At 38.1% G+C, this 16128-nt stretch overlaps 1 protein-coding gene across 1 annotated transcript in view; it reads right to left on the reverse strand.

Moving 5' to 3' along the window:
* Window positions 1-16128, reverse strand: part of DPYD (dihydropyrimidine dehydrogenase) — a 1003571-nt gene that overhangs the window by 959798 nt on the left and 27645 nt on the right. The window lies entirely within an intron of this gene.

The following is a 16128-nucleotide window of genomic DNA, read 5'->3' on the forward strand; positions in this document are numbered from 1 at the left end:
CTGACACAGCCCTTTCTGTTGATGCATCTGGGAGTGAACCAGTAAATGTAAGATTGGTATCTCTTTGTCTCTGTCTCTGTCTCTCTCTGCCTTTGAAATAAAAAGAGGAAGGAAGAGAGGGAGGGATGGAAACTAAGTGAGAAATAGTGAGAAATCCTGTATTGGTTTTAATTAAAAAGGGAAAAACATACAGTTTAGTATGGAAAAATTATTACGGAAAAAATTTTAAGGAAAAACAAAACAAATAAGAAACCTTGATGGTATGAAATGACAAAATACTTAGAGTATATCCAAAAGGTAATATGGCTTCTCAAATAGTCGCCCTGGCTTATAGCAATAGACTTATGTTAGACAAAATATGAATAGAGTAATTTCTATTATATTTTCTAATTTGTCAGAAAAGAATTTTGACAAAAAAATTTCAAGAAAAACAAAAACTATACTTTCACCAGCTGAGAGGAACACGATGGCAAATTCTTCAGTTTTACACAACTAATAGCTTTTTTCCAACATCCTTCCATAATGGTTACACATAGGAAAACAGCACATGAAAACTGAAGAAAAATCTAGAGAAAAGATTTAGAAGAGATCTGAGATTTCTCAGCAGTTGAAGAGCTTTCACATGAAGACAGATTTGTTTTATATTAGAAGAGAATGCAGAACCAAAATTGTAGAACTTAAAGGAGAAAGATTTAGGTTCAGCTAAGAAAGGGGCAGCTCACACTGCATTACAAATCATACCAGCCAAATGAAAACGATGCTTCTCTTCAAAGTCTCTCTCTTCCAGTCAGTGTTCCCTAATGGATACCTGCCTTTTGTTCTAGGTCCCTTAAACATCTCTGCCAGGACATACCAATCCAAACTGCTACCCTATAAATGTTTCTTCCATCCTAAATCATGATGGTTGGAGTTGAGCAATTATCTAATTCCTTTTCATCTTTGGGTATCTGATATACAGAACCAAGTAGACAGCATATGCTTCTGCCTGTAAATAAGTGGTTCCAAACTGTGAGTTTGGTTTTTAATTACTACAGGTCATAAAAACCTTAATAAATCACTGCTCCTTTTTAATTTTGGCTTCCTCTTATACAAAATGGCAAAATACCTGGATCAGAAGACTGTAGTAAAAAAATAAAAGTATATAATACAATGTTGTCTAAACTACTGACACTTGAAAAACTAGAATGAAAACAGAATTGAGAGGTTATGTATAACAGTAATTTTCCATTTTTTAATAAAGTGATTAGTAACAGGGATCATGAAAATGAGATTCCTAGTAGATAGGACCAACTCCAAGATCATCTTCCAAATATAGCTTTATGTTTGGAATTTACCCAAGTGAAATGAAATCAGTATATGAAAGAGTTATCCGTACCCCTCATGTTTATTGCAGCTCAATTTACAATAGCTAAGGCATGGAATCAACCCAAACACCCGTCAACTAAAAACTGGATAATGAAATTATGGGATATGCACACCATGGAACACTACACAGCAGTAAAAAAAAAAAAAAAAAAAAAAAAAAAAAAAAAAAAACACCAAAATCTGGTTATTTACAACAAAATGCATGAATCTGGAAAACATCATACTTAGTGAAATAAGCCAATCCCAAAGGGACAAATACCATATGTTCTCCCTGACCTGTGATAATTAATAGAGCATCTAAAAGGCAATCTGTAGAACTGAAATTGACACTTGGAGAAGCAATGACTTGAAAAGCCCTTGTCTGAGTGTTGAGGAACAGTTCTTTTTTTATACTATTTGTTGAACTCTTTACTTAACATAGTTAATCATATGTGTATAAAGTTAACTGAAAATAGATCTAAGTAAAATTATGAGCGGGAATAGGAGGGGGAAGAGGAAGAGGGGTGGGAGTGTGGGTGGAAGGAAGGGCAGAGTAGAAAGAATCACTATATTGTAATTATGAAGTGTATGAATTTTATAACTGTAAAGCTGTATAGTTCTGCTTACATTCCTATGGACTTACTTCTAGGGGTAAGTTTAAAAACTTGCCATGGGAACCCAAATCCCCTTAAGCTGGGTAGTTAAAACAGCATTTTTTTTTTTACACATAAAGTGAGAGTGAGAGTGAGAGTGACAGTGAGAGTGTGAGTGAGAGAGAGAGAGAGAGAGAGAAAGAGGTCTTCCTTCCCTTGGTTCACCCCCCAAATGGCCACTACGGCTGGCGCTATGCCAATTCAAAGCCAGGAGCCAGGTGCTTCCTCCTGTTCTCCCATGAGGATGAAGGGGCCCAAGCACTTGGGCCATCCTCCACTGCCCTCCCAGGCCACAGCAGAGAGCTGGACTGGAAGAGGAGCAACCAGGACTAGAACCTGGTGCCCATATGGGATGCTGGTGCCGCAGGAGGAGGATTAACCAAGTGAGCCATGGCACCGGGCCTAAAACAGCATTTTAAGAGTTAAAGTGCCGTGGCTCAACAGGCTAATCCTCCGCCTTGCGGCGCCGACACACCGGGTTCTAGTCCCGGTCGGGGCACCGATCCTGTCCCGGTTGCCCCTCTTCCAGGCCAGCTCTCTGCTGTGGCCAGGGAGTGCAGTGGAGGATGGCCCAAGTGCTTGGGCCCTGCACCCCATGGGAGACCAGGAGAAGCACCTGGCTCCTGCCATCGGAACAGCGCGGTGCGCCGGCCGCAGCGCGCTACCGCGGCGGCCATTGGAGGGTGAACCAATGGCAAAAGGAAGACCTTTCTCCCTGTCTCTCTCTCACTGTCCACTCTGCCTGTCAAAAAAAAAAAAAAAAAAGAGTTAAAGTGATCATATGGATTGGATTAACTGTTAAAGTGATCATATACATAGGAATAAGTGTTTGGTGGTAATAATAGATAGAATTCAAAAGGAGTGAATGCTCCAAAATGGGAAGCAGTCCATAGAGAAGACTCACAGAATGACAATCGTTTTTAAGTAGCACTCTGACCTCAGAATCAGTCCTTAAGGCATTCTGGTCTGGCTGAAAAGCCCATGAGAACATTTCAGGCATGGGAAGCCAAGATACTGTGGCAAAAAAGGCCCTATATGAAGGATCTCTGTGAGCAAGATCCTACTGGAAAGAAGTGGTCATCAAAGAAGTATGCACATTAGACTCATAGAATGGCAGATGTCCTAAACAACACTCTGGCCTCAGAATCAGCCCTTAAGGCATTCAGATCTGGCTGAAGAGCCCATGAGAGTATTGTAGGCATGAAAAGCCAAGATACCATGGAAAAGAAAAAAAAGAAGACCTAAATGAAAGATCTCTGTGAGTGAGAAGAATGGGGCCATCAAAGAAGGAGGTACCTTTCTCTGAAGGGAGGAGAGAACTTCCACTTTGACTATGACCCTATCGGAATAAGATCAAAGTCAGCGAACCCTAAAGGCTTCCATAGCCTTGGCAACTCATGACTAGAGCCTAGGGAGATTAGTGACGCCATAAACAAGAGTGTCAAATTGTTAAGTCAGCAACAGGAGTCACTGTGTACTTACATCTCATGTGGGATCTGTCCTTAATGTGTTGTCTAATGTGCAGTGATGCTATAACTAGTACTGAAACAGTATTTTTACACTTTGTGTTTCTGTGTGGGTGCAAACTGATGAAATCTTTACTAATTATATACAGAATCAATCTTCTGTATATAAAGATAATTGGAAATGAAAAAAAAAACCTGGTGTTAAATTGGAAATGGCATAGAAAATTAATTAATTTTTAAAAAAATATTATGTAGGATCTCTGTCTTTAATGTGCTGTACACTGTTATTTAATGCTATAACTAGTACTCCAACAGTATTTTTTTCACTTTGTATTGCTATATGGGGGCAAACTGTTGAAATCTTTACTTAATATATACTAAACTGATCTTCTGTACATAAAGAGAATTGAAAATGAATCTTGATGTGAATGGAAGGGGAGAGGGAGCGCGAAAGGGGAGGGTTGTGGGTGGGAGGGAAGTTATGGGAGGGGGGAAGCCATTGTAACCCATAAGCTGTACTTTGGAAATTTATATTTATTAAATAAAAGTTTAATAAATGAAAAAAAAGAAGTATGCACATTTCTCTGAAGGAAGGAGAGAACTTCCACTTTTCTTATGGCCTTGACAAAATATTGAAGGAGTTTATGGATTCAAAAGGCTTCCATAGCCTAGGCAGCTCACATCAAAAGCCTTTGGTGATCACTGACAATTAACTGTTAAATCAACAACCGGAGTCATTGTGCACTAATTTCCCATGCAGGCCCTCTGTCCCTAAAGAGTTGTATTATGAGAGTTAACAATAAAACTTGTTCTCAAAGATTTATTTCATTTTAGTGTATTAAGTGGAAGATATTCCTATGTCTCATAATTTTTTGTTATGCCAAGCTGTCCAACTCCATTGCTTGTTTTCTTATGTGCTACTTTATGATAAAACTTGCTCTCAAATATAATTAATAGATCATGTTCATCTGTTTCACATATAAAAATGAATTATTACTGATATCAACAAAGAAATATCAAAAATACCAAAATAAATGAATATATCAAGGAAATTATTATACTACTAGACATATACTAACAATGTTTTCCACTATGTATTTTTGCTGTAATGCCACAATAAATTTACCTAATCATGTACCAGGTAATATTCTTGCTTATTTGATAATAATATTTGCTACATGAGAATATGAAAATTGTGAAAATCATACACTGCTAGTATTATAAAAATATTATGTGAATTATAACAGGTGACTAAGATAAATTTGATACTTCATATTCTTAGATAATAAGAGGTACTTCAATTCATTGTGTGTTTAATTGATAATACAATATTCCAAGTTTTTAAACTTTAAAAATGTTTTCACATTAATTATTAACTTACAAATAGCTACTTTTGTCACTATCTTGAATTCGCACATAAATTGAGAGTGGTTAAGTAAGCTGTTTTCAATGTCATTGTTAATATGCAGAAGGAAAGGGCCATAATTATTGAGTATTGGGTAAAGCCACTGCCTGTAACACCTGCATCTCTCAGGAACACCAGTTCTTGTCCCTGCTGCTCCACTTCCAGTCCAGCTCCCTGCAAGTTCAAACTGTGAAGGGCATCAGAGGATGGCCCAAGGAATTTGGATCCCTGCCACCTACATGGGAGACCTGGAGGAAGCTCCTGGCTCCCAGCTTCAAGCTTCAGACAGGCCTAGCCCTGGCCATTGTGGCCATCTGGGGAGCAAACCAGCAGATGGAAGATTTCTGTCTTTGCTTCTGTTATAAATCTTCCAAGTAAGTAAATAAATCTTCTTTAAAATAGGCAGAAGGGACTGCATTAGAACTCAGTCAAATTCATCCAAAGATGGAGTCAATTATTTAAAGGTTATTTGGGGGGCTGGCGCTGTGGCGTAGGGGATAAGGCTGCCATCTGCAGTGCCAGCATCCCACGTGAGCACCAGTTCGAGTCCTGGATGCTCCACTTCTTATCTAGCTCTCTGCTGTGGCCTGGGAAAGCAGTAGAAGATGGCCCAAGTGCTTGGGTCCCTGCACCCATGTGGGAGACCCAGAAGAAGCTCCTGGCTCCTGATCGGCACAGCTCTGGCCGTTGCAGCCATCTGGGGAGTGAACCAGAGAATGAAAGACCTCTCTCTCTCTGCCTCTCCTTCTCTCTGTGTAACTCTGACTTTCAAGTAAATAAATAAATCTTTAAAGAAAAAAAGGTTATTTTTAGGCATAAGGTAGAAAGTGTCTAACTACATGAGGAAATAATATTAAATATTGAGTAACTCAACAATTAATGTCAAGTTCTATGTTAAGAAAGCCTTTAACTGGCCGGCGCCGTGGCTTAATAGGCTTATCCTCCACCTTGCGGTGCCGGCACACCGGGTTCTAGTCCCAGTTGGGGCGCCGGATTCTATCCCGGTTGCCCCTCTTCCAGGCCAGCTCTCTGCTATGGCCTAGGAAGGCATTGGAGGATGGCCCAAGTGCTTGGGCCCTGCACCCGCATGGGAGACCAGGAGAAGCACCTGGCTCCTGGCTTCAGATCAGCGAGATGCACCAGCCGCAGCGGCCATTGGAGGGTGAACCAAAGGCAAAAAGGAAGACCTTTCTCTCTGTCTCTCTCTCTCACTATCCACTCTGCCTGTCAAAAGACAAAAAAAGAAAGAAAGAAAGAAAGAAAGCCTTTAACTACTGCTGACCAGCTCGACCAGCCCCAGGTAAAACAAACATAACTGAAAAATTAGTAAAACAAAACTGCAGAGCAAGTCTGTAAGAGATTATCAAATGAAGAAACATTAACTCAAGAAAATCTCCTAAAAGTTGTTAACATCGAGATTCGATGGCACTGGACACAGAATCCATCTATGTATTGTCTCTACCTCCTGGAGTGGGGGGAATACTTCCATTTAAATAATGCATAGAACAACTAGGCAAAAGAAACCAGCCAACAGAATATTTGAACGTGATAAATCAAAAGGAATGAATAGACACTATTCCCCCTTAAAAAATACAGAATACACATTTTTCTCAAGTTTATGAATTCTCTGACAGACCACCTACCAGGTTAAAAAAAAAAGAATCAATGAACTTAAAAGAATTATATAAAGTACTTTGTCAACAATGTAATGAATTAGACATGAGTAACAAAGAAATTTGCGAAATGTACAATATGGATACTGTAAATATTACATTAAGTGAAAGATGCCAGTTTCAAAGTACTATGTGTATTGTACTATTCCATTTCTCTAAAATATTCAAAATAAGCAAATCTGTAGACCCAGAATGTAAATCAGTGATTGCCTAGGGATAGGAAAGTGGAGGGAAATGAGAAGCAAATTCTAAAGGGTACATGCTATCTTTTTGTAATGATGAAAACTGTGGTGATGGTGGCACAGCTCTGTACAGACAAGGAAAGGTCTTCAAATTCTACACCTAATATAGGTGAATTTTGTGATGGATGAATTAAAAAAGCTGTTACAAAAAACATTCCACTAAATTCTACATTTAGTAGATTAAGCAATATACTATATTTATTTTAAAAGCATCAACAGTTCTTGCTTTATTGGCCCAATGTAAATATGATATTTTATTAATTCCTATATATGACAGACACAATAATTCTTCACTTTCCAGTTAGATGGCTGTGTCTTCTGGATAATAAACACACAATGAAGCAATAGGTTTGCTGTTTATAATGATGAAACACCAATATTAGAAAACAAAAGCTGATATTAAAAAATCCAAGTAATCTCATTTTATAGCAATATTTGAAAATATTATTATAAATATTTTTATTGTTCTATTTGTGCTTGAATCATTACTAATTTCAGATATTAATTCAGATTAATAAAAATCATACTTTTTTAAAGGTAGTTATACTGGCCAATATTTTAAACAAACAAACTGGGTATCATGCAAGGAAGATGGCTGCATTTATTTTAGTATTTACTTCCACAGTACATATTATGATAAATGAGTATGTTTATCTATGTCAGCATAGTAATGTAACTTTTAAGAATAAACATTCTGAATGTAATTTATTGGCTGCTTATCAGAGCAACTTTTCTTTCACATAGCATAAGTAGAAAGTATAACATAACATGAAATATTGGGTTAACCTTTTGCAAAAAGGCAGTAAGCTGAATTCAATGGATCTTGGGTAAAAATAAATTGGATTGTGGAGAATGGTTACCAAGGATTTGACTTAATAATATCCCAAATGAAAAGTGGTAAAAAATAAAAACACAGGACATGAGTGGTTGAAAGCTGTTCAAAACAATCTGCAAAAACAAGACTTTTTAAAACTAAAAGTCAGTATCATCAATAAGCTAGCAGAATAACGCAAGAGAGTTCTAAATTGCATTCTTCCTAGGAAATGACCCAAGCTAAGTTTCAAAGGGTCAGAGTTTCCTCTCTGGATAAACTGAGCACATTAAGAGACCCATTAACCCTTTCAGATATATTATATGTATAGAAGCACATATTTTTCTCTTTTCAAATAATTGGCCTGTGGCTTTCCCAATCATTTTCAGCAACACAATAAAAATATACTGTTGATGCTATAGACAGAAGGACAGAATTTGAAAAAATTTAACAGTATTTATTTGGTTTAAGAACTGACACAATATGATCCAGAGCCAAATGCACATGAGATCAAATCAGAATCATGTGTTGTTACTGCTTGGTGGGTTAACACTATTCTGGGTGGCAGCTGGAGAGCTGTAACACAAAAACTAGAATTGTATATTTGAAGAGTTCTTTCCCAGGGAACACAAAGAGCAGCCCATATCAACAACAGGCCTTCACTTCACAAATCAAAGCACTGAACTTGAGCTCTAACATACTGGAACTTGAGTATTTGAGTTTGAATTCAACTGCAGTAAGCCAATTGATCAATATGTCCTCTTTCTAAAAATGTGTCTTTTTTTATATGACAATATTGGTTATCTAAACATAATGCACCATTAAGCAGCCTTTGCCTTTTAAATTTTAAATGATATACAAATGCTCCATATTTAATACTGGTTATAACTTATTATAATTCTGCAACATTAAAAAATGTCAACATGTGCATATCATTTTAAGTTGAAGAGTTAAGTTCTGTCTTATCCAAATTAGGTCTAAATTTTGCCTTTGATAGTTTATCCTGATTTCTGTACAATTCATCTCCTACCTTCCTTTGCATAAGGTTAAAAAAGAAAAAAAAGAGGTGGAGTGGGAGAGAACATTTACAGTAAATTGGCCAGTTAGGATACCCACATCTCACATTGGAGGGCCTGGGTTCAACTCAGAAGTAACAGAGGCCACTCAAGTAGTTCAGTTCCCGTCACCTACATGGAGACGGCAGCTGAGTTTCTAGACCCCATGTGTCCAACTAAATCCTCATTGTGTGGCAGGCATTTGGGAAGTGAGCCAAAAGATGGCAGCTCTCTGTCTCATCTCTCGCTCTATTAAGTAAATGGAAAATTTTAAATATTTAAAAAACAAAAGCAGAAAAAGCATGCTTTTCTCATTTTTTTCATAGTTTGGCATATATACATTGTATTGTGTTATCATTTTTCCCTAAATATTCTTGGCTAACAGGAAAAAAATATCTATCAATTAATCAAATATTTGTCACATTCTTTCTCATTTCTATCACTTGTCATGGTATAAAGTGAGTTTAAATGACACCTTAGGAACTTACAAAGCTGCCATTGCTTCTTGGATAAACTCAGAATGGATGTGACCAGTCTCTTGCTGGAAGGGAAACAGAAGAGGAGAAAATGCACCTTTATTTTGATTTCCAGGACTACACTTGGGATACAAACAGCCTAAGAGTTTGAAGTCCTGGGAAACCTATGTTTATCCATACTGGTCAAAAACTGTTCCATTTTCTTAACCATTTTTTTTTAAGATTTATATATCTATTTGAAAGACACAGTTAAAAGAGAAACACCCAGAGAGACACACCCAGAGAGAGAGAGAGAAAAAAAAACAGAGAGAGAGAGGTCTTCCATCCGCTGGTTCAGTCCCCAAATGGCAGCAATGGCCGGGGTTCAGCCAGGTGGAAGCCAAGAGCCTTGGAACTCCATCTGGGTCTCCCACGTGGATGGCAGGGGCCCAAGCATTTGGATCATCATCCACTGCTTGCCCAGGCACATTAGCAGGGAGCTGGATTGGAAGCAGAGCGGCTGGGTCTCAAACTGGTGCTCATAAGATGCCAGCATCACAGGCAGAGGCTTAACCCTCTGCACCGAAATGTTGGCCCCTATTAATCATTTTTTTTTAAATATACTTTCATTTTTTTCCCAGGCACAGCTTTCTTTTCCATTAAGCTTAACTGACTTCCAAGTAAATTTCTGCTTTTTTTTTTTTTATTACACTAGCTCTAGACAAAGGCCTATTTTCCCTTTGTGTAAAATGACTAACTCATTAAAGTTAACAAACAATTGATGAAGGAAGGAATTTTGACAGGCCTAAATCTTACAGCTTTCATTTCTATCAAGTATTCACTGAACAATATGTGCAGTGTTTGATGTTAAATTTGGACTTAGATCATAGCTGTATTATTTTTTCTGATCATTGAAACTCTCAATCTCTCTACTTCTTCAACTATAAAATCATGATTAGTCAGAGTACTTATCAAATGTGACTATTTTGAGATTAAATAAGATAGTACACAAAACTGTCCATAATAATACTTGCAGTAAGTACTTAGTACATGTTGTCTATTAGTGTGTGTCAGATCTAGGTTTTAGTAACCACTTCAATCAATGTACATTCATGTTCTTACACCTTTAATTTTAAATATCAGATGGGAGTCATTTTTTAAAAAACTACAACAATACAGAAAAAGATGAAGGGAACAGGTGAAAAGGTAATTATAAATAAGACTATGAGAAACTGAGATGTATTTCAGGTGAATCCAAATCTTTGGCTGAGCTATGGTTCTCAGGACTTACATTGCCCTATGGCCTGTAATTTCAAAAGAAAACTGTGTGAAGATGTAATATGCTCTTCACAAATTAACATGACAGTGTGGAGGGCAATGGCATTCAAACACAGACTTTAACATCCATTTCCTACATACAACAATGTAGGTATCATTTAATAGCACACACTACTATATATACCTTGTGAGTCATTGGGTCTAACTTGTTTGGGAAAATTTACATTATATTTACTTCCCAGAAAATAGAAGTCAAAAGAAAAATCATGAATTTATAAAACATAAAAAAAATCATCAACTGATAATAAACACTTTCAGAATGCCAGTCATATTACCTGAGAAATTCGATTCATTTCTATCAGACAAAAAGTTAACACAAATAAAATAATTTATATACCTAAACATATCACATCTATCATGTCCTCTTCTATCCAACAACATAAGGTCTGCCACATGAACCTCAGGTCTTAGTTTTACAAGGCCCAGTGTGAGACTCACCTTCACTTACAAAACACACACCAACAGTCACCTAAATGCCCTCTAACAGGAAAAAAAAATGTGGAGGGGAGGCTTTTCATTGTCTTTCAGAAAAGGTTAAGAGCTCAAACATGTTAATATCTGATATGAAATTCACAAATGTTAATTCAAAAGTGAGCATTCAATGGTGGTAACTGATTACGACAGACATGTTGTATTATTCTGATTAAGTCACTATAACAGAATATCATGTATTGGGTGATCTAAACAACAAAAAATATTTCTCTCAATTCTGGAGTCTAAGAAGTCCAAGGCCAAGGTGCCAGACATTTTGGCTCCTGGCAAGGACCCTTTTCCTGGCTTGCAGATGACCACAGCCTTGTTGTATCCTTAAACGGAAGAAAGTGACAAGCTTTCTATTGTCTCTTCCTATAAGGGCACAAGTTCCAGCATAAGGCCCCAGCCTAAGAACTAATTACCTCCCAATTACCCTCCATTTCCAAATATCACATATTGGGAGTAAAGGCCTTAACATAGGAATCTTGAGGGGACATAAACAATCTATAACAGACATGGAAAGTATTCTACTACTTGTTAAAATATGTAAATACTGTTAACGTTACAACTTAAAAGATAGCTTTAAGATTTCAAGTGATATCATTTGGATTCTATACCATATCAAGAAGAAACTTCAGAATATCCAAAGGCAGTATTATATGTCATTGCTTAAATCTAAGAAAATAAAAGTTACCAAAGAACTGACATTAACCATTAACTATGTCTTCCTTTATTCTTTATATAATCTAAATAAAAATGTATTAGTAATACATACAGTAATATGTACTCTACATATTTTCATTACAGGAACTAAAAGTATCATGTTAAATACAAGTTTATATCAAAAATATATAAAAGATGAGAACTGGCACTACTGCCATTTTATTAAAAATTTTATTACTTTGTAAACTAGTTTTAATTGAATATGTTGCAAAGCATCTATGCATTATGTATTTAAATTAAAATAAATACTTAGAAAAGACATGACTAGGAAAATTCATATTAAAACAGCATCTGTGATTGTAAGAGTTAAATTATATGTATTAACCAAAAGCAACTAAAGGCAAAACTCTGAATGGAAAGAAATGGTGGGGATTTTTAAATTTTTTTTTAAAAAAATCACTAGGGGCAGGCATTTAGCCTAACAGTTAAGACACTCACCTCACATATCACAGTCCTTAGACTGGATTCCAGGCTCTGGCTCCAGACTCCTACTTCCTGCTAATGCATACCTTAAGAGGTGGGGGTGATGACTCAAGTTACTGAGTTTCTGCCGCTCATGACTGAGACCTGTATTGCATTCCTGGCTTCCAGTTTTGGCCCTAACCAAAGTGCTTGGGCAGTAAACCAATATGTGGCAGTGTGTGTTTCTTTCCTTCATCCCCTCCCCCATTCTTCCTTCTTTCTCTCCCCATCAAATAAACAAAATAAACTTGAAAAAACAAAAAAAATTCACCAGTTCACTAAGAAATGAAGAAAATCCATATACTAAACATTTTACCACAAAACTTGCTTTACAGAAAATGTTTGGATGCTACGTAGAATGGACCTCAGAGAGCCTTTTTCAATATAATGAAAACTATTAAGAGTTACCTTTAATCTATTAGATTCTGTGTACAAGACACAATGATTTACAAAAGAGCCTGTTCATAAGACCAAGGGTCATTTTAATTTAAGAGAGGTTAAGTGTATAGCATCCTGCTAAAAATACACCACCAGCAGCTAACAAACAGGAAAGCTGGAAAGTAAGGCTTAAGAACGCAGAAAGGAGCAAGACGTGGGCTGAAATTGATGACGTGGGCTGACTAATCTTAGACTTTTTAAAAATTAAAAATATTCACCGGGTTCTAGTCCCGGTCGGGGCACTGGATTCTGTCCCGGTTGCCCCTCTTCCAGGCCAGCTCTCTACTGTGCCCGGGAGTACAGAGGAGGATTTGGCCCAAGTGCTTGGGCCCTGCCCCCCATGCAGACCAGGAGAAGCACCTGGCTCCTGGCTTCGGATCAGCGCTGTGCGGCGGCCATTGGAGGGTGAACCAACGGCAAAGAAAGACCTTTCTCTCTGTCTCTCTCTCACTGTCCACTCGGCCTGTCAAAAAAAAAAAAAATTAAAATGATCAAAAATGACTGTTTTGCTTTTTTAATTAAGGGACTATGACAGGTATTCTTTTGAGAAGTATAGGAGTGAGGCACAGAGCTGAGAAGTTGGGGAACAGGGAGTTTGGATGAACTGAGGAGTCAGGCTATTAAAATCAAAATATGCAATATTTTAAAACATGTTATTATTATTCTGTAACTGGCAGTGTAATTCTCATCTCTCCATGATATTTTTTTTTTTTTTTGACAGGCAGAGTGGACAGTGAGAGAGAGAGACAGTTAGAAAGGTCTTCCTTTTTGCCGTTGGTTCACCCTCCAATGGCCGCCGCAATGCAGCTGGCATACCACAGTGATCCGAAGCCAGGAGCCAGGTGCTCCTCCTGGTCTCCCATGGGGGGCAGGGCCCAAGCACTTGGGCCAAATCCTCCACTGCCTTCCCAGGCCACAGCAGAGAGCTGGCTTGGAAGAGGGGCAACCAGGACAGAATCGGGCGCCCCAACCAGGACTAGAACCCAGTGTGCCAGCGCCGCAGGCGGAGGATTAGCCTATTGAGCCGTGGCACTGGCCTCTCCATGATATTTATACAGTGTTCATACTCAGGCCTCACCCTCCTAACTAGAAATTCATTTATTTTGCTTTGCCATCTCTCACAACATTAAAATCTCTCTTTCTAGTCACTAGCTTTTCTTTTGTGACTTCTATTACTCCTTCCGAACTCAAAGAGGGGTGCCTGGACCTCTCTTGTGGGCCACTGGACTCCTTTTCCTTGGAAAAAGTCAATGTTTGCAAAAATGACTGTCTTTCTGAAGTCGAGGTTTGTATGCATATTTTTTAAAAGATTTATTCACTTATTTGAAAGGCAGAGAGGTGGGGGGAGAGTCTTTCATCCACTGGTTCACTCACCAAATAGCCATAATGGCGGGAACTGCGCCAATCCAAAGCCAGGAGCGAGGAGCTTCCTCCAATCTCCTACACGGTGCAGGGGCCCAAGCACTTGGGCCATCCTCCACTGCTTTCCCAGGCCATAGCAGAGAGCTGGATCAGAAGTGGAGCAGCCAGGACTTGAACCAGTGCCCATATGGGATGCCAGCACTTCAGGTGGCGGCATTGGACCCTGAATGAATACTCTAAACCCTAAGATATATGCCTTTACCTACAATCAGCCACTTCACTGAAAACCAAATAACCACTTATATTCCATTGTGATCTAAATTTCTTCACATCAAAAAACACCACATTGTCTTTTTACTCCAATATTTACCTTTCAGTTTCTGCCAAAAACATCACCACTTCTGTAAATGGGACTTCATATTGTGGTCAGTCTATAACTACTGCTTCCCTTATGCTCAAATCCTCATGTCAGTCAGTCCATATCAGTCGTATCTCGTCTTTTGTAATCTCTATTTCTCCAATCTTTTGCAGATCTTCTAAAATTCCTGGATCATAAAAGTCCTCTCCTAATTGGACTACTCATTTTAACTCACTGCTTTCTTTTACATAATACAGTTGCACACAGAAAGCTAAAACAGTTTCCTATTATATACATAATAAAAAGCATCATCTTGCAGTTCAGTCTGGTCTTCTCTACCACTCCAATCTATTCCCACTCTAGCCAATTTGTTGTTTATTAAACCTATCTACAAACCTTTTCCATACTTTTGCTTACATCATTCCTGATGTCTAGAATACAGCCAATTTAAATGAGAACCTTAAGTCCTGAGAATTACTTCCTCCAAAAATTAAGTTCCCAACCCTCGAGTTTAGATTGTTCCCATGAACTTCTAGAGAACCTCCTGCCATTATCATTTGACAAACAGGATGTGTGTGATACCTACTAATTATTAATATGTAAGTTCTTTCTCATCAACTGTTCAGTAAAACTTTCTAAAGCAAAGAGTTTTTTAAAAATCCTCTGTCCGTTAATTCGCATAGCACAACACATGAAGGACAGAGGTCCTACAGTATTCAAATAGTACTTTATACTTTGTCGGTGCAGTCTGTTGAAATCTTTACTTAGTATATACTAGGTTGATCTTTTGTCTATAAAGATAATTAAAAATGAATCTTAATGAAGAATGGGATGGGAGAGGGAGTAGGAGATGGGATGGTTTGTGGGTGGCAGGGTGGTTATGGGGGGAAAAAACAGCTACAATCCAAAAGTTAGACTTTCGAAATTTATATTTAGTAAATAAAAGTTTTCTAAAAAAAAAAAAAATCCTCTGTCCTCGAGACTGGCGTTGTGGCACAGCAGGTTAACCCACTGCCACCTGCAGTGCCAGCATCCCACATGGCACTGGTTCATGTGCTGGCTGCTCCACTTCCAATCCCTGTTAATGTGCCTGGGAAAGCAGCGGAAGATGGTCCAAGTGCTTGAGGCCTGCATCCACATGGGAGACTCAGGAGAAGCTCCTAGCTCCTGGATTCAGCCTGGCCTAGCCCTGGCGATTGTAGCCATCTGGGGAGTGAACCAGAAGATAGAATACCTCTGTGTCTCTCCATTTCTCTAACTCTGCCTTTCAAATAAATAAAACAAATCTTTAAAAAAAAATCCTTCTGTCCTCAAAACCAAGATTACTTCATTAACAAGTATTATAGCAAAAACAAACCAAAAAATAAGGTTATCATGGAAAATCATCCATAGTAAAACAGTCTCAAAAACAGCAACGAGCTTTCAACAAATTTTCAGTGGAGAGTAGGAGGACTTTAACAGCAACAGAACAAACAAAATTCTATTTTCTTCTAAGGGTTCCTTCTACTTGAGAGGGCCAAGGAAATACCATTCAGTCCCTGTCAGCAGTTACAAAGATTTTAAGCCATTTAATCATTAACTACTTCAAAATAGGAGGTCAGTGTTTTCCCTCACTTTCATTTGAAGGTTTAATCGCACTACCCACTTGCTGAAGCAGCAGCAAAACAACTGAACTGCACAGTGTGCTCTGGGGTAACAGGACGTCAGCAAGAAGTTCTGACAAGTGAACAAAGGAATCACTACTTGCCATTTGCTCTTAAAATGTTCAAGGGTCAAAACTTTGGATTTTATTATATAACAGACACCTCCAAGCCTATGAAACACACAGGGCCTACAACAAAATAAACCACAGGCCATTGGAGGGAGCAG

This window comes from Lepus europaeus, chromosome 5 (genome assembly GCF_033115175.1).
Source record: "Lepus europaeus isolate LE1 chromosome 5, mLepTim1.pri, whole genome shotgun sequence".
Classification (NCBI taxonomy): Eukaryota; Metazoa; Chordata; class Mammalia; order Lagomorpha; family Leporidae; genus Lepus; species Lepus europaeus.